Source organism: Pleurodeles waltl, chromosome 11 (assembly GCF_031143425.1).
Source record: "Pleurodeles waltl isolate 20211129_DDA chromosome 11, aPleWal1.hap1.20221129, whole genome shotgun sequence".
NCBI lineage: Eukaryota > Metazoa > Chordata > Amphibia > Caudata > Salamandridae > Pleurodeles > Pleurodeles waltl.
In genome coordinates this window covers 994,300,297-994,327,315 of record NC_090450.1, presented here as the reverse complement: position 1 = coordinate 994,327,315, position 27,019 = coordinate 994,300,297, and positions in this window count along the sequence as shown.

Sequence of the window (27,019 nt, the reverse complement as noted above, 5' to 3'; positions counted from 1 at the left end):
CACCAACTGCACCTTTTGAAGTTCTACAAATGGATTATACTCAGCTTGAACGCTGCAACAATTTAAAGTATGTCTTGGTGGTGGTTTGTGCCTTCAGTAAATGGATAGAGGCGTACCCCACAAAGGATAATACTGCCATTACCACAGCGAAGGTGCTTTTGAAATAATTTTTCCCTAGGTTTGGTGTTTGCAGACCTTTATGGAGTGATAACGGACCTCATTTTGTGGGGAAGTTATTAAGTATGTCCTGAAAGGATTAGGGATCAAACAGAAGTTCCATGCAGTTTTCCACCCACAATCAGCAGGGTTGGTGGAAAGGTATAATGCTACATTGAAGCTGAAATTAGCGAAGATACAGGCTTCCACATCCTTAACTTGGCCAGATGCATTACCATTGGCATTATTGTCTATTAGGTCAGTGCCACACTCCCGACTTGGCCTTAGCCCCTATGAAGTAGTGTTTGGGAGACCAATGAATATTTGGGGAGTTCCTAAACCAAAATCTGTATATGATGTACCTTGTGTCCTGATGAATGATTAGTTGGCACAGTTAACCGACAATTTGGTTTCTATTCATCAACAGGTTCGAGAAGCACTTCCTGACAGATCTATAGGTGAAGGCCATGAACTCCGGACTCTTGACCAGGTGAAGATTAAGTCTTTTGAAAGATCAAGCAGCTTGGAACCAAGATGGCGAGGCCCAGAACAGGTGCTCCTTGCGACAAGGACAGCAGTTCGAGTGACGAACCGAAAGAATTGGGTCCATAGTACTCACTGCAAGAGAGTGCTACCTACCTTGGTGGAACCTGCTGTGCTGACCGATCATCGAGAGATTTTGACTACAGAGAAAGGCCGTGCTATATCACCTGACGAATCTGCAGAGGTCTTCCCGGACCATACGACTTCTGGAGTGTCGCGATATAATTTGAGACCAAGGAAAGAATCTGAAAATTGTTTTGAAAAGACTGGTTGAGCTACCGCCCTGGGTTAGTGAAACAGAGAGCCAATGTGGCAAGGGGGGTGGATCAGCCGTGCATTAGAGTAGTGACACCCGTCTTGGCCCGTGGTGAAGAAATCAGCGGCTGCCCAGGGATAAGAGCTCCAACGATTGTTTTTAATTCATTTCTGAAAGGGTCGATTATCACTGTTGCTAAAATTAATAACAAATTGATCATTAGTATTATGGGGTTTGTTGTTGTTTTGGTGGTTACAGCAACAATCACCTGGTTTATTGAAAAGAAGTCTCCTGCTCGTGAGTTCTTTGTTGCCACTACTCCAGTACCAGAGGATCACTATTTCTTTACGCTTCCCTATCAGGAGCAGAAGCACCGTCAATCGTACTTCAATAATACTTTCATTCAGATGTTGCATCATACTCATAATGCTACAAATACTACTAACTGTTGGGTATGTGGAATGATACCTGCGCATCAAAAGAAAGGAGGAACACCTTTCATTCCTCTTCCTTTTTCACACAATGGTTCTTGTCAAGCCTGGTACATGCTTTTGTTTGCATCTAGAAAACGTACGGAGGGCGGACTTCTTTTTCGCCTTAATAAAGTGTGCTACCAAGACAAAGATGGGTATCCCCAAGCTAAAGGAACTAAATGGGAATCGGAAGAGTATCAACCGGACAATGTTTCAATACCATATGTCTTCACAAATATACGAGACTCTGACAAGAAAGAACAATTTGTGATTTCTATTACAAAAACTAAAGCAGATTTATGTATACGAAGCATTGGACGAATTCCAGTAGGGATAAGCGATTGTACCTTGGTTTTAACTATTGAGGGTGTAAATAATAGTAGTTTCACTGCCTCACATAATACATATTTTGTTTGTGGTAACCATGGATATTACCAATTACCTGTTGGGTGGTCAGGTGTGTGTTATGTATCTTTTCTATTGCCCCCTGTGTTTTTGGCTCCTGCATCATATCACCGAGATTTAAAACTGTTCAATGACATCATTAACAATAGATATAAAAGGGAAATAAGTACAAATGAGGTAGACCAAACGGATACTAGCCTGCAACAATATGTTGATTTTAATTAAGGATTGTTCCCCTTTGTAGGTGTTGCATTAAACAGTAGGAAAGTGAGACAATTGACTAGGGTTGTGGAAGCTGTTACCAATCAGGCAGCTCTGGCACTTGGGAATATTACTGAGGAGCTCCAAGTTGCGAGGATTGTAGCGCTCCAAAATCGTATGGTACTAGATGTGATATTAGCTGATCGAGGTGGTGCATGTCGAATCATCGGTAGTAGTTGTTGTGTTTTTATCCCAGATCACTCACCTTCAGTATATGATGCAATATCTAAATTGCATAAAATTGCTGCAGAAATCCATACAGAGACTGGTACTTGGACTTTTTCTGGATGGTTTTGGGCTCTTGTTTCCGCCTGGGGCTGGAAACTACTGACTATCCTGTGTGTAATAATTGCAATATTTTTTACATGCTGTATCTGTATTCAATGTGGTCCAATGTTCTGCTCTATGTGTATTACTGCTTGTATGCCTACCAAAAGAAATATTACAGAAATAAAGGCACAACATATGTTAGATAAGGAAATAGCTGAAATAATGAGCATAAATATACAGGATGAATATTTAGATTATCCCAGAAAGACGAATGTCTTCCGCTAATGCTGAAAGGGTCGTCTGTTGTAATTTAGCAGTGATTAGATTAAGCATTAGCGGAAGACATCTTGTCTTTAGTAACTATTATGAACATTTTGCGGAATCCATTTTGTATTCATGGCAGCCATTTTCTCTGCTACATGCTGCCATGTGCTCACCATGTGCTCTGTCCTACCTTTCTGTTAACTGCTCTTGAAATCTGCCTAGTGACAAGTTATATTTAGCATCTCTTACTTTCGCACATGCTCAGTAAGGTCTGCAGCTGTTAGTCCTTGGAAACTGATAGCTCCTCCTACCTGTCGACCATGCATTTTCCACATGACCTTACATGTATACAAGTCTTGTTTCCATAATTGTACCATCTCCTTTTAGCCCCTGCGTGGGTATAAAAGGACCATGCTCTCTCAGTTCAGTGTGCTACTTCAGACATTACCCTAGGGTGCTGTTTGAACTGTAGTACCACCTCATGAGGTTAATAAACTTTTGTCTTTTATTCCAGTTTCTGTGCCAACTTCTTCCTACATGGTCTGAGGACTTTGTGCAGAGAAAGGTGAACCCCTTGCACTAGTAGGCCTTGCTGAGGCTTACTTCAACATCCTGAGAAGTGCTGGTACTCTCCCATTGATAATAATACATTCCTCCTGAGAAGTGGTGATTCTCTCCCATTGATAAGAATACATTCCTCCTGAGAAGTGCTGGTACTCTCCCATTGATAATAATACATTCCTCCTGAGAAGTGCTGGATTACTCTCCTATTGATAATAATACATTCCTCCTGATACGTGTTGGTACTCTCCCATTGATAGTAATACATTCCCCCTGAGAAGTGCTGGTACTAGCCCATTGATAGTAATACGTTCCTCCTGAGAAGTGGTGATGGTCTCCCATTGATAATAAAACATTCCTCCTGAGTAGTGGTGATGCTCTCCCATTGATAATAATACATTCCTCCTGAGAAGTGCTGGTACTCTCCCATTGATAATAATACATTCCTGCTGAGAAGTGTTGGTACTCTCCCATTGATAGTAATACGTTCCTCCTGAGAAGTGCTGGTACTCTCCCATTGATATTGGTACATTCCCCCTGAGAAGTGCTGGTACTCTCCCACTGATAATAATACATTCCTCCTGAGAAGTGTTGGTACTCTCCCACTGATAATAATACATTCCTCCTGAGAAGTGTGGGTACTCTCCCATTGATAGTAATACATTCCTCCTGAGAAGTGCTGGTACTCTCCCATTGATAATAGTACATTCCTCCTGAGAAGTGCTGGTACTCTCAAATTGATAATAATACATTCCTCCTGAGAAGTGCTGGTACTCTCCCATTGATAATAATACATTCCTCCTGAGAACTGTTGGTACTCTCCCATTGATAGTAATACATTCCTCCTGAGAAGTGCCGGTACTCTCCCATTGATAATAATACATTCCTGCTGAGAAGTGCCGGTACTCTCCCATTTATAGTAATACATTCCTCCTGAGAAGTGCTGGTACTCTCCCATTGATAATAATACATTCCTGCTGGGAAGTGCTGGTACTCTCCCATCGATAATAATACATTTCCCCTGAGAAGTGCTGGTACTCTCCCATTGATAATAATACATTCCTCCCGAGAAGTGTTGATGCTCTCCCATTGATAATAATACATTCCTACTGAGAATTGGTGATGCTCTCCCATTGATAAGAATACATTCCTCCTGAGAAGTGCTGGTACTCTCCAATTGAAAACAATACATTCCTCCTGAGAAGTGCTGGATTACTCTCCCATTGATAATAATACATTCCGCCTGAGAAGTGTTGGTACTCTCCCATTGATAGCAATACATTCCCCCTGAGAAGTGCTGGTACTCGCCCATTGATAGTAATACGTTCCTCCTGAGAAGTGGTGATGCTCTCCCATTGATAATAAAACATTCCTCCTGAGAAGTGGTGATGCTCTCCCATTGATAATAATACATTCCTCCTGAGAAGTGCTGGTACTCTCCCATTGATAATAATACATTCCTGTTGAGAAGTGTTGGTACTCTCCCATTGATAGTAATACGTTCCTCCTGAGAAGTGCTGCTACTCTCCCACTGATAATACATTCCTCCTGAGAAGTGCTGGTACTCTCCCATTGATAGTAATACGTTCCTCCTGAGAAGTGCTGGTACTCTCCCACTGATAATACATTCCTCCTGAGAAGTGCTGGTACTCTCCCATTGATAGTAATACGTTCCCCCTGAGAACTGCTGATACTCTCCCATTGATAATAATACATTCCCCCTGAGAACTGCTGATACTCTCCCATTGATAATAATACATTCCTGCTGAGAAGTGCTGGTACTCTCCCATTGATAATAATACATTCCCCCTGAGAAGTGCTGGTACTCTCCCACTGATAGTAATACGTTCCTCCTGAGAAGTGCTGGTACTCTCCCACTGATAATACATTCCTCCTGAGAAGTGCTGGTACTCTCCCATTGATAGTAATACGTTCCTCCTGAGAAGTGCTGGTACTCTACCATTGATATTAATACATTCCCCCTGAGAACTGCTGATACTCTTCCATTAATAATAATACATTCCTGCTGAGAAGTGTTGGTGCTCTCCCATTGATAGTAATATGTTCCTCCTGAGAAGTGCTGGTACTCTCCCATTGATAATAATACATTCCCCCTGAGAAGTGCTGGTACTCTCCCATTGATAATAATACATTCCTCCTGAGAAGTGTTGGTACTCTCCCATTGATAGTAATACATTCCTCCTGAGAACTGCTGGTAATCTCCCATTGATAGTAATACATTCCTCCTGAGAACTGCTGGTACTTAGAAGTGCTGGTACTCTCCCATTGATAATAGTACATTCCTCCTGAGAAATGCTGGTACTCTCCCATTGATAGTAATACATTCCTCCTGAGAAGTGCCGGTACTCTCCCATTGATAATAATACATTCCTGAGGAGAAGTGCTGGTACTCTCCCATTGATAGTAATACATTCCTCCTGAGAAGTGCTGGTACTCTCCCATTGATAATAATACATTCCTGCTGGGAAGTGCTGGTACTCTCACATTGATAATAATACATTCCTCCTGAGAACTGCTGGCACTCTTCCATAGGTAATAATACATTACTCCTGAGAAGTGCTGGTACTCTCCCATCGATAATAATACATTCCTCCTGAGAAGTGCTGGTACTCTTCCATTGATAATAATACATTGCTCCTGAGAAGTGCAGAAACTCTTCCATTAATAGGAATACACCCCTCCTGAGAAATGCTGATACTCTCCCATTGAGAGTAATACATCTCTCCTGAGAAGTGCCGGTACTCTCCCTCTGATAGTAGTACTACCCCTGAGAAGTGCTAATGCTCTCCCATTGATAGTAATACATCCTTCCAGAGAAGTGCTGATACTATACTATTTCATTGACAGTAAAATAATCCTCCTGACCGAGAAGTGCTAGTAATATCACATAAATAGCTATACATCCCCCTGAGAAGTGCTAGTACTCTCCCATTGATAGTAATACATTCCTCCTGAGAACTGCTGGTACTATCCCATTGATAGTAATACATTCCTCCTGAGAACTGCTGGTACTCTCCCATTGATAATAATACATTCCTGCTGAGAAGTGCTGGTAGTCTCCCATTGATAATAATACATTCCTCCTGAGAAGTGCTGGTACTCTCCCACTGATAATAATCATTCCTCCTGAGAAGTGCTGGTACTCTCCCATTGATAATAATACATTCCTCCTGAGAACTGTTGGTACTCTCCCATTGATAGTAATACATTCCTCCTGAGAAGTGCTGGTACTCTCCCATTGATAATAATACATTCATGCTGAGAAGTGCTGGTACTCGCCCATTGATAGTAATACATTCCTTCTGAGAAGTGCTGGTACTCTCCCATTGATAATAATACATTCCTGCTGAGAAGTGCTGGTACTCTCCCATTGATAGTAATACATTCCTCCTGAGAAGTGCCGGTACTCTCCCATTGATAATAATACATTCCTGCTGGGAAGTGCTGGTACTCTCACATTGATAATAATACATTCCTCCTGAGAACTGCTGGTACTCTCCCATTGATAATAATACATTCCTCCTGAGAAGTGCTGGTACTCTCCCATTGATAGTAATACATTCCTCCTGAGAAGTGCTGGTACTCTCCATTGAAAATAATACAGTCCTCCTGAGAAGTGCTGGTACTCTCCCATTGATAGTAATACATTCCTCCTGAGAACTGCTGGATTACTCTCCCATTGATAATAAAACATTCCTCCTGAGAAGTCTTGGTACTCTCCCATTGATAGCAATACATTCCCCCTGAGAAGTGCTGGTACTCGCCCATTGATAGTAATACGTTCCTCCTGAGAAGTGGTGATGCTCTCCCATTGATAATAAAACATTCCTCCTGAGAAGTATTGGTACTCTCCCATTGATAGTAATATATTCCTCCTGAGAAGTGCTGGTACTCTCCATTGAAAATAATACATTCCTCCTGAGAAGTGGTGATGCTCTCCCATTGATAATAATACATTCCTCCTGAGAAGCTATTTATCTACCCTGTATTGTTATTTATTGTGCATCTAGTGTGTTCTATTCAGAGACACTGAAGATCAAACATAGGCCCGTATTTATACTTTTTTAGCGCCGCATTTGTGTCATTGTTTGACGCAAAAATGGAGCAAACTTACAAAATACAATTATATTTTGTAAGTTTCCGCCACTTTTGTGTCAAAAAATGTCGCAAATTCGGCGCTAAAAAAGTATAAATATGCGCCACAGTGACAGAACATGCCTGTCTGAAACCATGATGCAAGCGCAAAGTCTGTCGGGGCTCCCTGACCTTTTTTTTTTTTTTTAGAAAGCAATTAATTGCTTTTATTGAGATGTTGAGCTTCTCATAAAATCCTTCTTTTTCTCAAGCCAGTCACCTAAGCAGTAACTTTAACATAAAATACCATCTTTTCCCTTTCCTTACTCTGCTGGCTTGCCTGGCATGACAAACAGAAATATTTTATGAGGAGTTCCACACCTCAGTTGACCACAATTAAATAATTAGCAAGACAAAGAGATCCTGAGATCCTGAGGTCCTCCCAGGCTCCCCAACCCCGCAGAGTTTGCTCCACATGTTTCAGCCCTTAAAGGAGGCTTAGGTGAGGTGCAGTGCGGCTTCAGACATGAAGGTTCTGTGTGACACTGTTTAAAATCAGTTCACACTTAACAATCTGTGGGGTGTGGAGGGCTTTGAGAGGGGGGGGGGTGGCATTGACTTCAGAATCCCCCATACTTCAAATTCTGAGAGGGCATATCCTCCTTGTCGGAGGGGGGACGCTTCAAGCAGTTTGCGGGGGACCCCCTCAGGTTTCGTTACACCACTGTCTATCATGGCTCCTATGTCCATGCACACACACACAAGTTCATACACACACAGAGATGACATTCACATGGAAGTAGACGGAGCTCACAGAGTTTCTCTCTGGGGAATTTTACAGATTTACATAAAAACTCTGTGAGATTCCGTGGAGTTCCACCATCACGTGGAAACTATGCAGCTTGCAGTGCTCATGCTGCAATTTATCCCTGGTAGCGCGTACAGTGGTGCAAAATCAGCCCGAACAGCACCGTGCATTGCTCAAGAGCACGTGGCTCTTCAAGTTAATTTTGCTGCCGCTGGAGTAGAAAATCCACTCGAGCTGCAACATATTTACTCAAGCGTCAAAACTCTGACTGCTACCGCTCACGACTGCACATGACCACCTGTGTTAAAAAATCATGCTAGGGGGCGCCAAATTTTGCTTGCACTCGCCAGCTCACACTTTCAGGTGCATCGCAGGAGGAAAATTCCATCATGCGGCGATTGGTGGCATTTGGCCAGAACCGCACGTTCAAGAGTAATGCAGAGTGACCAAAATTCTGCCAATTCCACATAGAACCAGTGCTACATTTGTGAAAAAAAAAGAAAAGAAACACAGAAAAGGAGGCGGAGCCAAAGTTCTATGAATTGTGCTTTGATTTTTAGCACCATCTCGAATCTCGTGCAACCTGTTCAGATTGATCTTCTGTGAGGAAACAAACCTAGAGAAGGCAAAACCAAGTCTGCTCGAGGTAATGAGGAAAAATCAAATGCAATGAAGCATTTGTGAAAGGTGGGTTTCTGTTTGCAGCCCGCCCAAAGCCATCCTCATTAGAAACAACAAAACACTGGGTTTTAATATACTTCCGGCTAGGTTTGCCATCAAAGCAGAACATTTTAAAGAAACATTGTAACAGGGGTTTTCGCAGAGTCACCCCCAGGCTTAAATCTGTCACATTCCATGTCCCTCCCCGGCTGTCAAAATGTTAACATTCCTGGAATATCTATCCAAGCTTTGTTGAGCTTGAAAGGCGTAGCTGTCACTCAAACCCAAGTCCAACCTGTCCCTTCATAGCTTGTTCATATGTTCCTCTCTTAGCTTTAATGTTCAACATTTCTAAACATAAGAAGGGGAAGACAATAAATTGTAAACTGTCAAAGGGATGCCCTGGGCACAAAGTCTGAGAAACATGAGTGGTGGGTCTAATTTACATTGGCACCAGACATTACACCTTGACCACCCCTGATTCTACTGGCAGTGAGTTTGATTTAAAATCTAAGGCATTAATATTCTTTGCGTTCTTCTAGGGCACACTATGGCCCTCATTACGACTTCGGGCGACAGAAGACTGCCATATTGCGAGTTCTGTCAGATTTCCGCCTGACGGCGGAAGAGAGGGGTTTCCACTGCCATCACCGCCACGCCAACATGACTCCACCCACCGTATTATGATACGTAATGCGGCACGGCGGTTACCTGAATGGCAGTGCGGTGCTAGCGGTAGAAAACACCGAGACCCATCCCCTCTCGGACGACCACCTCGCTGAGACAGGTAGGTCGACCGTTCGAAAGAGGGGGAGAGGGGTGTTGTGTGCATGTGTGTGATGTGTGTGTGTGTGTTTGGATGCAGAGGGGAGGATGGGGGTGTCTGGATGGATGCATGCGGTTGAGTGGGGGTGGTAGTCAGGCAGTGTGTGGGCAAGTGGGGGTGTATGTATGCATGTGAACGAATGGGGGTAGTCAGGTAGTGTGTGGACGTGTGGGGGTGTGTGTGTCGGCAACAGGAATGGGGATTCCCTTCGCAGTGTGCGTTACATTCAGGGTTTTCGTGGCGGGGTGACCACTGCGAAAAGCCTGGAGGTGTTCATTCTTGTAATGCGGCTGGCGGCATTAGGTATGCCGCTGTCCCGGAGTTGCCCCCGCCGGCCGCGCCAGTCCAACTGCACCGGCAGGACTGGCGGCGATGTGGCGGTTTGGCTGTGGCCAAACCATCATTCTCATAACATGGCAGTGTGACCGCTGCCTCCGTTGGACCACCAGAGTTGTAATGACCACCTATGTGTATACATCTGTTTACACTGCATTTCATATCAGGTATTACATTTTCTCTTACCTTTAAAGCTTTGCACTGAAAGTCTACATTAATAATAAAGCTCAGATGATTAAGCACTCACTGCTGAGATCCATCAGCAGCCACATCACGTTTGTAGAACTAGTGATAATGACTCTCTTAGCATGAAAAGAAATCACGAAGAGCTGGCTTGTCATGTGTAAGGAATTGGGTTACTAGTTCAGAAGGGTGGAAACCGCACTCAAATAATGGTCACTTTCCTTTTCCTTATGAGCTACAAAAGTCACTAAATTACCTTTTGCTTAACCCTCTGGTAGCTTGGCACAAACGTAGTCAGGCTTAACACATAGGCCAAGTGTAAAGTATTTTGTGCAACACTCAAACAGTAATATAGTGGATACACAACAAAAAAAAGTTTAGAGTAAAGGTTTATAAATAAAATGACACCCAAACAGCAAAGGTCCAGTCACTATAAATGAAATGAATGAATGAAATGGGACTTCTAAAACACACGGCTACTCCATGCAGTGTACTTGCGCAGCGATAAGCAGTACTATAGGCTAGACCTGTTGGAAGAGCCATGTTTTCACCTTTTTCTCAAACAGGTCTGTAGTCACTGCCGAGCATACCTCAAAAGGAAGTTTATTCCAAGCCACCGATCCCAAATAGGAAAAGGTCCTTCCACCCATTCTGCTGCACCGGATAATGGGGATCTTTTCCAAGGCATACTGTCTGGTTGCAGGTTTCTGGAAGGGACGTAGAAACTAACTGTAGAACCAGAGGTTTAAGGTTGTAGGTGAAAATAGTACAAAAAAGCTCAAAGCACAGCTTGTAGTTATCTCTTCACACTGGACCGGGGGAAAGTCACAAGTTCAGGCCGACTGCAATGGAACCTGGCCCGGACACCGGGTTCAGGGTTGCCTCCTGAAGAATGGCCTTCTCAAGTCCACACAAGGAGCTGCTGTTTCTGTTGGCATGGGCCACCAGAAGGTTATTGTCGGCACGAGGAGCAGGTCAGGTGTCGTGAACGGTCAATGTTGTAGCTCAAAGAGCCAGTCGTCTCTGGAGCCTCGTGTTGGCAGTCATCGTGGACGGACAATATCGTCACGAAGAGAAGATCCTGTGACCTTGCAGATGGTGAATTCTCAGCGCAAAAAGGTCACTTCACAGTCACAAGCCTTTGTATTTTCACCTTTTCTTCAGTAGGAGCACATTCTAATACCAAACAAGGGTCCAAGATGTGGGGTGCCCCTCTTGGGGATCAGGACGCACTCCAGCAGAGGCCAGTAGCAAGGCTCAGGCAGGTCCTGGAAGATCCAGTTTTTGCTGGTCTGCTGGGCAGTTGCTAATGTCTTAATGTCTAGAAGCAATACACAAAACACCACGGGAACGCTGTTCACAGCCATGCAACCCAGGACTCTGGCTGAAATGTACAGTTGATGGTTTGGGCAGAAACCTGCCAACTTTCTAAAAGTGGTATTTTCAGAATTGCAACCTAAAGTCAGACTTTACCATTAAAGAACATTTGAAATTACAATTAATTTGAGCATTTCTCCCACTGGTCCCAAATTAAAGTCAGCACTTATTATGTGTAAGAAGGTAACCTGGTGTTAGTCTATGGGAGAGGTAGCCTTACGACAGTGACTTTAGGGGCTTGTCACTGCCAGGACATGTAAAACCTAAACACACATGTGCCACTCTGTAAATACCATGTGCCATGCCCCATTAGCCTTAAGGGCATCCCTTACGGGTGAATTATATGTATTAAAAAGGAAGGTTTAGGCCTGGAAAAAGGTTAATTTTGGCAGGTTAAAATGGCACTTTAATACTACACTGGAGGCTTCAATGGCAGCTCTGAGACATGTTTTTAGTGCTACGTTGGTGGGTGGCACAATGAGGGCTGCTGCCCACTAGTAGCATTAAATTTACAGGCCCTGAATACCTGTAGTGCCCTTTACTAGGGACATGTAAGTACATTAAGTGTACCAGTCAGGTGTAGGCCAATTTTATCATGCTTTAAGGAGAAAGCACATGCACTTTACCACTGGTTAGCAGGGATAAAGTCACTGAGTCATAATGGCAGTAAAAACGAGCTCAGCAAAGTAAGGTAAAGGAAGTTTAAAATCTGGGAATACCCTACAAAGAGGGTCAGGTCCCACACCACGTACACGCCTACCCAGAGACCACAGAAAACCTGATAACTCGAATCACTGGGATGTTTTGTGCCCACAGGCCGAAGGATGAGTTGCTTTAGGGGGTCATGGAATCATAGAACTCCTCAATAACTTGCAACATCCTTATAAAGTACAGCTCAGGTTATTTTATTCATTGTATTACTTGGTCACACCTTTATGCTTCCCCTAAAAGCTTAAATTATTGGTCTCGTGCTCCTCCACATAAAACAGCATGTTTGGAAATATGTAGAACACATGTGGAATCTGGTTTGGAATTAAACTCACCTATACACAGTTTGTAATCATGGGTAGGCGTCACTTGCATAATTTGTGTATCATAAATTCACAAAATTGCACCAAAACATCACAAGATTGCATGAAATTATGCAAGGAGCATAACTCTGCATTTGGCACATTTTTCATAGCACAAAATGTACACATGTATCCAAAATGGACCAGAAGATAACTCATGAAAACAGCTCAGAACGGTCATAAAGCTAGATTTTGCTTTGTTTGTTTAAAGAAGAGGTGTAATTCATCTCAGTGACCCATCTTTCACGCTGTCTGCTGTCCCCAGCAGCTGTCCCCGTGACAATAAAGTTTATTTATTGTATTTGGGAGTTTTTGTAAAGCGCTCTCTCACTCTAAATGGAGTCTCTTAGCACTGTGAGTGTCTTGGTGCTGTGACATCTCTACTCAACCGTAGTAACTTTCACAGATGGGCAGCTGCGTCATTTTCTTATTACAGATGACTAATGAGGTCACAAATTATCTTTTATAGGAAAATGAGGGATATATTTTTATGGAGCTTGTAGACCCCTAAGTATTACGTTTGTACAATTCATCTATGACATGACATATTCAAATCTTTCACCCACACTCGTGATATCTTCAAACCCCATCTCTAAGTCATGTGAAATAAAAGACCTCTCCTAGAACCCCTAGTATTTGACAGCTCTCCCATGTTGCTGGCAGACATCACTCAATAGGTGTATGACATGTAAAGCATTTACTGAAAATGCCATGGAAAACTGCAAATGTAATCTGGAAGCCACTTAACAGTTGTAGAATTAATCAAGAACCACTGATTGACTCAAAACCTGTAAAAGTGATCGAAAGTAATCATAACACCTACAGAGTTTATAGAAAGCCCAAAGGAAGATTCTACCAAATACTAACATTTCCAAAAGTGAGAACACCAACCTGCGAAACAAGGTTGAAGAAACTCTGTTTTAAGGGAATTCTCATAACGGGGGAAAAGCCATTTAAAACAATCTGGAGATTGTTCTGTAAAATAAATATACTATTATGAATGTCAAGAATTTAGATATTATTTTTAAAAGTGGGCGAAGAGAGCAAAGCAAAAAAGAAAATATGCATCACTGTAGTGTTTTATCTATGTTTGCCATGACTCAGAAAGAAACAGCAGATGTGGCGGACCTGTCAGCCTTAAGGTGCAAGTATTAACAATGGACCCTCAGGCCCAGCTCGTCAGTACACATCTGGACCTGTGTAAAACTCAGAAGGACTGCTGTGCTAGTCTGCAAGAAGGACTGCTACTCTGCTGCCCTGCTGCCTGAGTGAAAGCACTGGAGCTGCATCTTGATCCCAGGGCCACCAGTGTAACCTCAAGGGATTGTTATTGCCTCCTGATCAAAGCCTCAAGGACAGAAAAGGCTCCAATCACCTTGAACACAGCACCAAGACTCTGTTGTGAGTCCTACTCCCCAAGAGGTGCCAGCCTAGTCCTAGACCCTTGGAAGCGAGCCTGAAGGTGCTCTGCCTGCCCAGATGTGGTACTGTAAGCAAAACCGAAGCAGAGCAATGCATCTCCCCGCAACCGCTTTGGAATCGCAGCAGCACAAAGAATCCCCGATGATAAATCTCACATTGCAGCCCAGAGTCTCCTCAGAAACACTGCTGCATCCTCGACGCAGGTCTTCGCACTGCAAGCCCCTCGTCAACGTCATCCTCGATGATGATGCAGGGCCTGCATTGCAGCCCTGCAGCTTCTTTGGAACCTGTGGTGTGCCAAACATCTTTAATGCAGGTCTTCACATTGCAAACCTTTTGTCAATGCCATCCTCAATGATGGAGCAGCACTCCACATTGCAGTCCTGCAGCTCCCTCTGGGCTGCCACCGCGTGGCCCGTCCCTGACGCAGGTTATGGAAACACTCTGCAAACCAGGATTTAAGGTACTTATTTCAGCAGGCCCGATTTGGTTCCTGTATCTGGGCCATGCTCCCTCACAGTCGGCCTGAACGTGTGAATTTGTCCCAAGCAGATAACTACAGTTGGCGCTTTTGTGCTACTAGGCACTATTTTCACTTACATTTTAAAAATTGCATATCTCCAGTTCTACTGATTGGATTTTTTGTTGTTTTAGTCTCAAATAATGTATTAGTTTGTTTAAAGAGGTATGTATACTTTCAGAGTGGTACATTAATTTCTGAAGCAATGTGAAGAGGTGAGGTTGGGGAGATTAAACTACTGTGTTGGAAGTGTGTGTGTTATGTGAGAGGGCTATGGGAGCAGAGAAGAACTTACCTGGAGATGTTGAGACTCACATACAATGTCCTTGTCAGCCAGCAGGATGACAAGTGCCCACAAAATAGAAGCCGGACAAAAACCTGGAAAGAAATGATAACTTGGAGGACTGGTGGAAAGTGAAAGAGAATGCATAAGGAGAGAATGAAAAAAGAAGAATTACTAACATGATGGCAAAAGGATAGACATAGTAAAAGCAATTTACCATCCAGAAACCATTAGTCAGAAGGAGTAGGGACGCCCAGAAGATTTTCAGGAAGGGTTGATGGGATGTGTCAGAAACTGTTTTTTCCAGGCAGGAGGAGGACACCCCTAACAGGCTGTTTGGGAAAGAGATGAGGCCTTGAAAGAAGGCCACAGTCAAACTCAAAGAATGCTGTCAAAGATGGGATAGATGATAGATGATGGGATGAATGATAGATGATGGGATAGATGATAGATGATGGGATAGATGATAGATGATGGGATAGATGATAGGGCCTACGTGCTGCACAGGGGTGGCTAGGTGGGGCAGAGGCATAGCCCCTCGAGTGGATTCACTTCAATGAATCGAGCATCACAGTTTCTAGTATTGAGAAAGTTCTACTTCTCAATACATAGGCCGCAGGGCAATTGGAGACTACAGTACAGAAGAGGGAGAAAAGACTAGAAAGGAAATGAAGACTTAGAGGAATAGTGGAAAGTAAAAGAGAACGCCTTGGGGAGAGAATAAAAAAGAAGAAATAATTCAGGATGTGAAGAGGATAGGCATGGCAAAAGGATGTTACCACCCAGAAACTGTCTTACTCAGGATGAGTGGGGACACCAGGAAGGTTCTCCGGTAGGGTTGACCAGAACTTTCAGGAGGAGGACGGTCCTCAAAAACAGATTTGAGAAAGAGATCATGCACTCCACGAAGGTCACAGCGAAACCCAAAGAATGCTGTGAAAGATGCAATCAGAGACTAGTGTGCGCTTGCAACACGGGGGGGCTACAAGGGGCAAAGGCACAGCACCTCACATGAATTCACTTCAATCTGTCCAGCATCTCAGTTTCTAGTACTGATAACATTCTAATTTTCAGTAGATGGGCACCTATGACCCCAAGAAGGGGAGGAATAAATGGAGAACCACAGTTAAAGAAGAAAGATGGGAAAGATGAGAAGCTAGAGAGGGGGAAACTGATTAAAGAGCCTTAAAGGTTCTAATATGTGTCTTTACTGATGCTTTTCTGTTATAGTTCCACTTCTTTTCCCCTTCTCGTTACCTCTGGGTTCTTGCCCCCACCACAAACCCCAACCCACATTTTTAACCCCCCTCCCTTCTGCTCTCTCCCTATCAAACAACCCTCCTTCCTTTTCCCTTCCCCTTCTTTTTTTCTCCTTCCCCCCTCATTCTCTCCCCCGCCCCTTTTCCCCCACCATTTCTCTTGTTTCTTTTCCCCTCCTCCTTCTTTCTTTCTTTGTCTTTTTTTCCTGTTTTCCTTGCCCAGTTTCTTTCCTGTTTTTCCTTTTTCGTCTGTTTCTCCTTCTTTACTTTTTTCTTTACGCCTTCTCCTCTCCCCTCCCCTCTCCCTTCCCCCACCCTTCTTCCCCCCCTTCTCTTCATCTTCGCTCCAGGATACACGAGCCCCGGGGTCCAATACAGTTTTCAGCACAGCGACTCCGACTGCTCTGAGCAGAGTTACTTCTATGGCAACTGACCAGCACGCGAGGCCCGGAGTGCAGGGACTACAGCTCCCAGAACTCCGGGACCTGGGTAGACGCACGTCCATAATCCACCTTTTGCCCTTCTGGCAGGCCCGGTGGCAGAGCGCTTGTGTCCCAGTCGGCCGGGCAACCGGAAGCTGCTCAATACCACACCTCATCCAAGGCGCACATGTGATTAATTAACACTGATCAGCCCGTCCTTTAAAACACCGCCGCACTCGGATCTTAGCACACGAGGGGCTTGGGCACGGACCATTTAGATGCACGAACAAGTTGCAGCCTTTGGAGTAGTAAGTCTAATAACTCCCCCAGGGGGGGCCCCTTTGATTCTTCTTGGCTTCTTCTCATCTACCTGAGATAGGTGTCAAAGTATGCATGTTTATTTGTTCTCAATCTGGACATTTAATTACCAAGTGTATCACGCAGTGGTTCTTCCTTTTCATACTGGTTTAATGATTACGTTGTAGTCCTTTATACATTATTACCCAGCTTCTCCCACTAGCCTGTCGGCATTTGGCAGCGTGTCCTCCTTAGCCGACTGTCTATTTTTATTTTATTTTATTTTCGTTTTGGATTTTATTCTTCGTCTCTCCCACAGAGTGTGACTATAAGGGGCAACCCCCCACCGTTAGATCCCAGACCAGAGGATAACCACCTTTTCCCGCAGGATAAGACCATACTAATAGGCTCTCCCTGCCCTAAGACTATCTCTCTTGCATGTGTATGTGTGTTTTGCTCACAGCATGTTTCTGACACCTTTAGTGTGTTGTGGTTTGGATTGAAGTGGCACAGATATCTCACAACCATTTACTTGTTACCTTTTTTTCTCTTTAGGCCTTACCCTCTGAATTCCCCAGGTAGGCCTGTTTTCTTTGAGCTCTTATCTTTCTGATGAGCATATAATTTTGCTCTCTATCCGTAGGGATCCCCAACCCTGATGAATGCCCCAGACCTTTTGGCTCTTAGTGTGGGCAGAAACATGTTGGTCCCCAATTTTTAGACCCCTTGAGTCATCATTCTCAACAGAGTCTCCATCCCTGTTTTTATTCTTACCTACGAACACCTACATTAAAAAGTTCTTAAACAAAGCAGGTGATTTGTAAGGTAATTGTATTATTCACTACCTTTACCTGGATCCCTTGTATTATCCAGCACTCCCTCTGACACTGTAATGTGTGTGAGACCACGTAGTCCGTAAAGGGAACTCCCTCAAAGGTTCAGCAACCCATCACACTCATACATCTCTTGTGATGACGCGCTCAACCAGTGCATTCTGAACAGGCTATAAGAGACCTGTTCTCTCTCATACCACCCCACACACCTTGTGTGTTTATAATTCCAAGGACGTCTTGTGGTGGAGGAAGCAAGGCCTGTGCCTTGTGCTGGATGCTGAACTCAAGAAAGCTGCAGAGGGAAAAGAAATCAAACAAGGTCAGAGGAAAAAAGTGAGACCAGGAATACCAAGAGGAGATGAATCCCTGTTTCTCTGTGTTACAATAAAAGATTTGGAACAGAGTTGAAACTAACAAAGTGTTGTTTTGGCTATTTGGAAGCGACGAAACAACCAGCCGGCATCAACATGTTTTGTTTAATGTTTTCTGTCGTAGGTTGTGGTTGTTGATTATTATGGTTAGTTCCGTTGTGATACCCAACTACGGGCCTGATTTAGAACTCAGTGGACGGGTTACTCCGTTACAATGGTGAAGGATATCCCGTCCACCGAAATCTAAATCCCATCATATTCTATTGGATATAGATTTCAGGGGACAAGATGTCCGTCACCATTGTGACGAAGTAACCCGTCCACCGAGTTCTAAACCAGGCCCTATATATTTAGTATCTGAGCCGTGTTGGCGGGTGTCCAGGGTACAGTCTAATGTATTGTGTTGAGCAATTGTGTACTCCTGCTTGAGGGGAGTGCTGTTGTGAGTGCGATGATACCCAACCATACAGCTAGGGTGTCTCTACACTGTGTCCGATGCTTGAGAGGTGTTCTTAATGTTTCTCATTAGAAGTATGCGCTCAGGGCTTCATGTACAAACTGTTGTAAGGGTTGCAAACCCTCAGATTAGGGAAATCTGCGGATTTGTGATGCTAAAACAATGTTTCTAATGTACCAAACCCATTTAACAATTTAGGAATTATTTTCCGAATCATTAATTGTGTTTAGGAAACAAAAGGGAATCGGTATTAGGAAGGGGTGTGTTTAGGGCGCCATTTTCAAATACAAATTCCTTATTGTATGTATTAAAGTTTTGCAACTGAAATCTGGTGGTAAATCATTAATTTGTTACATCAAATCAAAGGAGGTGGTAAGTCACCTGCAAATGGCAAGAGATCCCTAAGGAACCTCCTTCTCTTCCTAAATATTGACAACAATGTTTTTCCATGTTCTATGGGAGCAATGCCTAGTCTTAAAAAAGGATTGTGTAACTTTTTTTTATTTTATGGATCCCGTTTTCTTTTAAGGAAAATGGGCTACATTTAAAAAACTGCTTTATTTAAAACAGTCACAGACATGGTGGTCTGCTGATCCCAGCAGGCCAGCATCCTTGTGATTGAGGCCAATCATAGTTGGTCGCAATTTCAGACCTAATTCATGCATATCAATGAGGTATGTCAAATTGCAACCAACTACAATCCAGTATTTTGAGAATCAGTGCATTCAGTAGATGTTGGAAAGCAAGTTGCAACCACTTCTACTGAATTCATTTTGGTGCAGTCCAAATAAGAAACCACAAATTGTGAATCGTTACTAGTCACAAATTATGATTTATTTACAGTGGTTATCAATGTGCTATTTCTTTCCCAGGGCAGCCACCTTCATACTGTGAGCTAGGCTTTGCTATGCTATGCTCTCTCTGAGGGCATGTGGGTTATCAGTTAATGCAAGATCCCATTCTGTAGGAGGCTGGCCTGGTTTGTAGTGGCTATCTGAGGTACTTACACCTTATACCAGGTCCAGTTATCCTTATTAGTGAAATGTAGACAGTGTCTAGAAGCCAGGTTCCATGGGTAGTGTGGATGAGCAGCCAAGACCTAACTAGGAGACATGCAAAGCTCATGCAATACCACTGTAGTCAGACAGTACTCACACACATGAATGAAAATACTCAGTGTTACAAAAATAAAGGTACTTTATTTTGGTGACACAAATGCCAAAAATACCATAGAAACTATACTCCCTTAGGAGGTAAGTAATACACAAATTATATACTCTAGTATGCAGAAATAGGTGGAAAAACAGTTAGAAAACAGTGCAAATAGTGAAAATCACAATAGTTAGAAATGGGCCTGGTTGAACACAAACCATATACTAAGAAAGTGGAATGCGAAAGTCGGTTTCCCACCTAGGCAAGTGTAGTATGTAGAGGGGCGCTGAGAGTATTAGAAAACACCAAAGGTAAGTAATAGAACGCACAACAGAGCCCAGGAAAGCAGGAGTAAATCGCAGTAACTTTCCTAGAACACGAGAAATAAGGTTATGCAAGAACCAGAAGAGACTGCAAGACACCAAAGATGGATTCCTGGACCTGAAGACCTGTGGAAGAAGGGGACCAAGTGCAAGAAGCACAGAAGAGTGCAGGGAAAACAGGAGCCCCTGGATGAAGGTGCAAAAGAAGAACCATCGGTGAAGAACAACAGTCAGTTCTGCACCCAAGAAGACAGATGCGGGTTCCTGGTTGGTGCAGATGATGTCCCACACCGGATGAAAGATTGTGGTCTGGTTTGTGTTGCTGGATTCTGCCAACAAGCTTTGGCACATGAAAAACACACAGTTAGCGGAAAATGGTGCTGCCCAGGACCAGGATGGACCTGGTGGACTCTACTCAGGAGGGTGAGTCAGAGGGGGCTCTCAGCAACGCGGAGTCCTCAGAAGACCAGGCAGCATGCACAAGAGTTCCACAGCACGGGGACAAAGTAGGTGCAAAAGTAGGCCCATGCAGCACAACACAAAGAGATCCCACACTGCTGAAGAACCACCCAGGAAGCTGTGTGTTGCAGGAAGGAGTGCTGGGTGCTGGAGCTGAACGGTGCACTTCAAGAACTTCATGGAAGAATGCCAATAAGCCATGCCAACTGTAAAACATGCCATGCAAGGGGGTACTATCTTGTGTGGGGAGGCAAGCTCTTACCTCCACCAAAGTTGGACATTAGAACGTCAAGCCCATCTGGACCAATTCAGTCCACCATCCATGATGCTGGGTCCACGTACTTCATCAGGAGAGGGGACCCACGCCACTAGTCATCGCTGCAGAGTGGTGCCTGCTGAAGCAGGGGAATGACTCCTTCACTCCAAGGAAGATTCCTTTGTTCTTCTGGTGCAGGCTGAAGACAGGCTATCCTCTGAGGATGCACGACCTGGATACAGTTGCAGTTGCTGGCAGGAGCTGAAGATACAATGTTGCAGAAGTTGTCTTTGCTTCTTTGTTGCAGTTTGTAGAGTTCCTGGAGCGTCCACCTGCAGTTTCTTCAGTGACAAGGTGAATTAAAGGATGCAGAGGATTCCTCCTGGAGTCTTGCAATCTGAATCTGAAGAACCACCCAAAAGAGAGACCCTAAATAGCCATGAAAGGGGGATTGGTCAGATAAACACGTAAACACCTATCAGGGGAGGGCTCTGACGTCACCTGCTGGCACTAGCCACCCAGATGTTCCCAGAGTGCCCTGCCAACTTGGAAACCAAGATGGCAAAACCCAGGGACCCTCTGGAGGAGTTCTGAGCACCACCACTGGGATGGTGATGGACAGGGGAGTGGTCACTCCTCTTTCCATTGTCCAGTTTTGCGCCAGAGCTTGGACTGGGGGTCCCTGAACCGGTGTAGACTGTATTATGCAAGGAGGGCACCATCTGTGCTCTTCAAAGCATTTCCAGAGGCTTGGGGAGGCTACGCTTCCCAAGCCTGTAACACCTATTTCCAAAGGGAGAGGGTGTAACACCCCTCTCCCAAAGGAAATCCTTTGTTCTGCCTTCCTGGGCTTGAGCTGCTCATGCATCAGGAGGGCAGAAACCTGTCTGAGAAGTGCAGCATCTGGGGCAGCCTGGAAAACCTCAGAAGGCTGAAATGGCAATACTGGGGGTCCTCTAAGGAGCCCCCAGAGTGCATGGAATCATACAACCAATGCTTGCAAAAGCATTGGGGTATGATTCCAGCATGTTTGATACCAAACATGCCTATGTTCCGAGTTACCATAATGTAGCTGGACATAGGTAGTGACCTACGTCCAGTACACGCGTAAAATGGCGTCCTCGCACTCACGAAGTCTGGGAAAACGGTCCTGGAGGTCGTAGGGGCATCTCTGCTAGTGCAGGGGTGCCCTCACACACAGGTACTCTGCACCCAGCCTCAAGGGCTAGAAGGCCTGGAATAAGGGTGGCTTATAAGTGACCTGGTGCAGTGTAAATGGCAGTGAAAGGGTGCATGCACCATTTCATGCAAGCTGCAATGGCAGTCCTGTAGAAGCCTTTGCATGGGCTCCCTATGGGTGGCAAAAGAAATGCTGCAGCCAATAGGGATCCCCTGGAACCCCAATGCCCTGGGTACCTAGGTACCATATTCTAGGGACTTATAAGGGGGACAATTTGGGGTGAAACACTGGGTTACAAGTATGCAGGCAGAAAATGGGGGTAACCATGCCAAAAAGAGGGTACTTTCCTATACATTCCCAAAGCAGTAAACTGTGGAGCTGGGGGATGCTAGTTTCTGCTTTCCCCCGACTCTTGGCTTTCATCCTGTCCTTTGATCAATGCACTACTCATGTCTTCAAAGATGAGTCAGAAGACTCTCATGTAGAGTATGATATGTTCTTTGTTACATCCAGGATACAGTGCCCTCTGCCCCCAAACACTGACCAGCATTCTATGACATCGTCATTAACTCCCTCCCTTCCACACACCAGCACACATGTAGAGAATGGGGCGCTCATAGGGTACTAGATATACCCTTTACCTTTGTCAGTCACTCAGACACGCTGCAAAAGAATGCAGGTCTTTAGCTCTGAGCCTCACTCAAGGCACTACCCCTTTGCGCTAATAAGCCACCCTTGGGCTGCAAGTAAGCATTGGTCTCTGCTCCAGTCTTTGCCAGCATTCATTGAGTTATGGTGTGACCTTCATTCAAGGCATCATCTCTTTACCCAGAGAGTCTATGTAGGCTGCAGGAGGCCATCGCCTTTTTTCTACTCATTAAGAGCATCGCTCAAGGCGCCATCTCTGGAAACATTCATTGAGTTATGGTGTGACCTTCATTCAAGGCATCATCTCTTTACCCAGGGAGTATGTAGGCTGCAGGAGGCCATCGCCTTCGTTCTACTCATTAAGAGCATCGCTCAAGGCGCTATCCATGGAAACATTCATTGAGTTATGGTGTGACCTTTGCTGAAGGCATCATCTCTTTACCCAGGGAGTCTATGTAGGCTGCAGGAGGCCTTTGTTCTACTCATTAAGAGCATCGCTCAAGGCGCTATCCATGGAAACATTCATTGGGTTATGGTGTGAGCTTCATTCAAGGCATCATCTCTTTACTCAGGGACTCTATGTAGGCTGGAGGAGGCCATCGCCTTTGTTCTACTCATTAAGAGCATCGCTCAAGGTGCTATCCATGGAAACATTCATTGGGTTATGGTGTGAGCTTCATTCAAGGCATCATCTCTTTACTCAGGGAGTCTATTTAGGCTGGAGGAGGCCATCGTCTTTGTTCTACTCATTAAGAGCATCCCTCAAGGCGCTATCCTTGGAAACATTCATTGAGTTATGGTGTGACCTTCATTCAAGGCATCATCTCTTTACCCAGGGAGTCTATGTAGGCTGCAGGTCACTCTCACCTTCGTTCTCCTCATTAGGAGCATCGCTCAAGGCGCTATCCATGGAAACATTCATTGGGTTATGGTGTGAGCTTCATTCAAGGCATCATCTCTTTACCAAGGGAGTCTATGGAGGCTGCAGGAGGCCATCGCCTTTGTTCTACTCATTAAGAGCATCGCTCAAGGCGCTATCCTTGGAAACATTCATTGAGTTATGGTGTGACCTTCATTCAAGGCATCATCTCTTTACCCAGGGAGTCTATGTAGGCTGCAGGTCACTCTCACCTTCGTTCTCCTCATTAGGAGCATCGCTCAAGGCGCTATCCATGGAAACATTCATTGAGTTATGGTGTGACCTTCATTCAAGGCATCATCTCTTCACCCAGGGAGTATGTAGGCTACAAGAGGCCATCGCCTTTGTTCTACTCATTAAGAGTATCGCTCAAGGTACTATCCTTGGAAACATTCATTGAGTTAAGGTGTGACCTTCATTCAAGGCATCATCTCTTTACCCAGGGAGTCTATGGAGGCTGCAGGTGACTCTCACCTTTGTTCTACTCATTAAGAGCATCGCTCAAGGCGCTATCCTTGGAAACATTCATTGGGTTATGGTGTGAGCTTCATTCAAGGCATCATCTCTTTACTCAGGGAGTCTATTTAGGCTGGAGGAGGCCATCACCTTTGTTCTACTCATTAAGAGCATCCCTCAAGGCGCTATCTCTGGAAACATTCATTGGGTTATGGTGTGACCTTCATTCAAGGCATCATCTCTTTACCCAGGGAGTCTATGGAGGCTGCAGGAGACCATCGCCTTTGTTCTACTCATTAAGAGCATCGCTCAAGGCGCTATCCTTGGAAACATTCATTGAGTTATGGTGTGACCTTCATTCAAGGCATCATCTCTTTACCCAGGGAGTCTATGTAGGCTGCAGGTGACTCTCACCTTCATTCTCCTCATTAGGAGCATCGCTCAAGGCACTATACATGGAAACATTCATTGAGTTATGGTGTGACCTTCATTCAAGGCATCATCTCTTTACCCAGGGAGTATGTAGGCTACAGGAGGCCATCGCCTTTGTTCTACTCATTAAGAGCATTGCTCAAGGCGCTATCTCTGGAAACATTCATTGGGTTATGGTGTGACCTTCGTTCAAGGCATCATCTCTTTACCCAGGGAGTCTATGGAGGTTGCGGGTGACTCTCACCTTCGTTCTACTCATTAGGAGCATCGCTCAAGGCGCTATCCTTGGAAACATTCATTGGGTTATGGTGTGAACTTCATTCAAGGCATCATCTCTTTACTCGAGGAGTCTATGTAGGCTGGAGGAGGCCATCGCCTTTGTTCTACTCATTAAGAGCATCTCTCAAGGCGCTATCTCTGGAAAGATTCATTGGGTTATGGTGTGACCTTCGCTGAAGGCATCATCTCTTTACCCAGGGAGTATATGTAGGCTGCAAGTGGCCATTTCCGTTGTTCTACTCATTAATAGAATCGCTCAAGGCGCTATCCCTGGGTATAGGCACTAAGCCTCACTAAAGGCACAACATAAACATTGCTGCCGAGTTGAATAACATTTTCTTTCTTGTATTATGAGCACAATTTGGCATCGTGCAGCAAGGGAACCTGCCTACCTTGATTTCAGTAAATCGGTCCTGTTTGCAGAGCCCTCAGTTGTTGTTAGCACAAATGCCAATCCCAGACCTGTAATTTGCATCAGCAGTGCATGCACGATGCCATTGGCACACAGGGGGGCACAGAGGTGAGAGAGGAGCCCTGCTGCCTGCATACAAACTCAATCAGAAAAGACTCTGCACCGAGGGCTGGAGGGTTGGTGGGGGCTGATAGGGCCACAGGTAAGAAACAAGTCCCGCCGCCTGCACTGAGGGCTTAGGGAAGATGGGAACTCAGAGGCCTTAGGCACACTGGAGCTCAGAGGGAGAAAGGCGTCCCACTGTCTGCATATGAGCTGAAGCAGACATTACTTTGCACCCAGGGCTCAGGAGGAGTGGGGTTCGGAAGGGGCACAGGTGAGAGGGAAGTCACCCTGCCTTCAGTAAGGGCTCAGAGGTGGTAGGGATTCAGGGACCCTAGGCACAAAATGGAGCTCAGAGGGGAGAGAGGAGCCCTACTGGCTGCTTACAAACTGAAGCACGCATAGCTCAGGCGGGGCCACAAGTGAGGGAGAGGTCCTGCTGGTTGCACCAAGGGTCCAGGGAGAAGTGGAGGCTCAGAAACCATAGGCACACCTTGTGCCAATGTGGTAAGAGAAAAGCCTGCTGGCCTCATACACACTGAAGCACTCATGGCTCAGGTGGGGCCACAAGTGAGGGAGAGGTCCTGCTGGCTGCACCAAGGGTTCAGGGAGAGGTGGAGGCTCAGAATCCATAGGCACACCTTATGCCAATGAGGTAAGAGAAAAGCCTGCTGGCCTCATACACACTGAAGCACTCATGGCTCAGGTGGGGCCACAAGTGAGGGAGAGGTCCTGCTGGCTGCACCAAGGGTTCAGGGAGAGGTGGAGGCTCAGAATCCATAGGCACACCTTATGCCAATGAGGTAAGAGAAAAGCCTGGTGGCTGCATACACACTGAAGCACTCATGGCTCAGGGGGGGCCACAAGTGAGAGAGAGGTCCTGCCGGCTGCACCAAGGGTTCAGGGAGAGGTGGGGCTCAGAAACCGTAGGTACACCTTGTGCCACAGAGGATAAGAGAAACACCTGGTGGATGCATACACACTGAAGCAGGCAGGACACTGAATCCAGGGCTCAGAAAGAGGTAGGGCTCAGAAGTCTTCGGCACACAGTGGAGCCTGGAGGTGAGAAAGGAGAATTGCTGGCTGCACATAAACAGAGGCACACAGGGGTCAGGAGGGGCGGGGCTCAGAAAGGACACAGTTGAAAGAGGAACCCTGCTGGCTGTATATAAACAGACACCCAGGGCTCAGGTGGGGCTCAGGTGAGGGAGATACCCCACTGACTACAAGTGCTCAAGAAGCAGTGGGAGGTCATAGACCTTAGGCACACATTGGGTCACTCCTGCTGGCTGCACCAAGTACAAGACAGTGGGGGCTCAGAAGGTGCTACAGGGTAGAGAGGACTGAAAGGGCCTCGCCCACAGAGGTGGCTTCAGGGGCTGGAGCGATATCTACGCAATTTTCTTACACTGAGGTGCACATTGTGGAATCCAGCTCCCTACCCCACTCTGAAAAATTGAGAAACGCGAGGCAGCTGGAATAAGCACATCAAGACGTCCACCAGAGTGGGACCACTGGAAAAATGTGTGAAGTCACCAAATCAGAGGATGGTCAGAATCTTTTGAATGAGACAACCAGAGCCCGCGCCATGCCCAATTTAAAGAGACCGAGTCAGCAGTCCCAGCAGCTTGGAAGAAAGAAGATGTACCCACCCATAGCTCCAAAGAAGGACTTCAGGCAGCAGGTGATAGGGAAGGGAGAACACAGCACCAAGCTCTGGCTATTGATGCAGCTGTTGTAAAGTTGCCCATCATGGTGTAGTGGTTCAGCCAGAGGACCATTGGATGCCAAATCCCAGACCCTGCTGAAAAGGTCATGATTGTCCTCCTGAAAGGCAAGCACAGCACTAGCAGCCCAAAGCACAGGTCAGCTAGTGAGTTAAGCACAGAAGCTGTGAGGGGCAATAATACAAAATAAATAAAATCACGGTGGAACCAATAATTTGATAATTAAGGGTCTGATTTAGAGTTTGGTGCCTGGCTACCTCTCCATA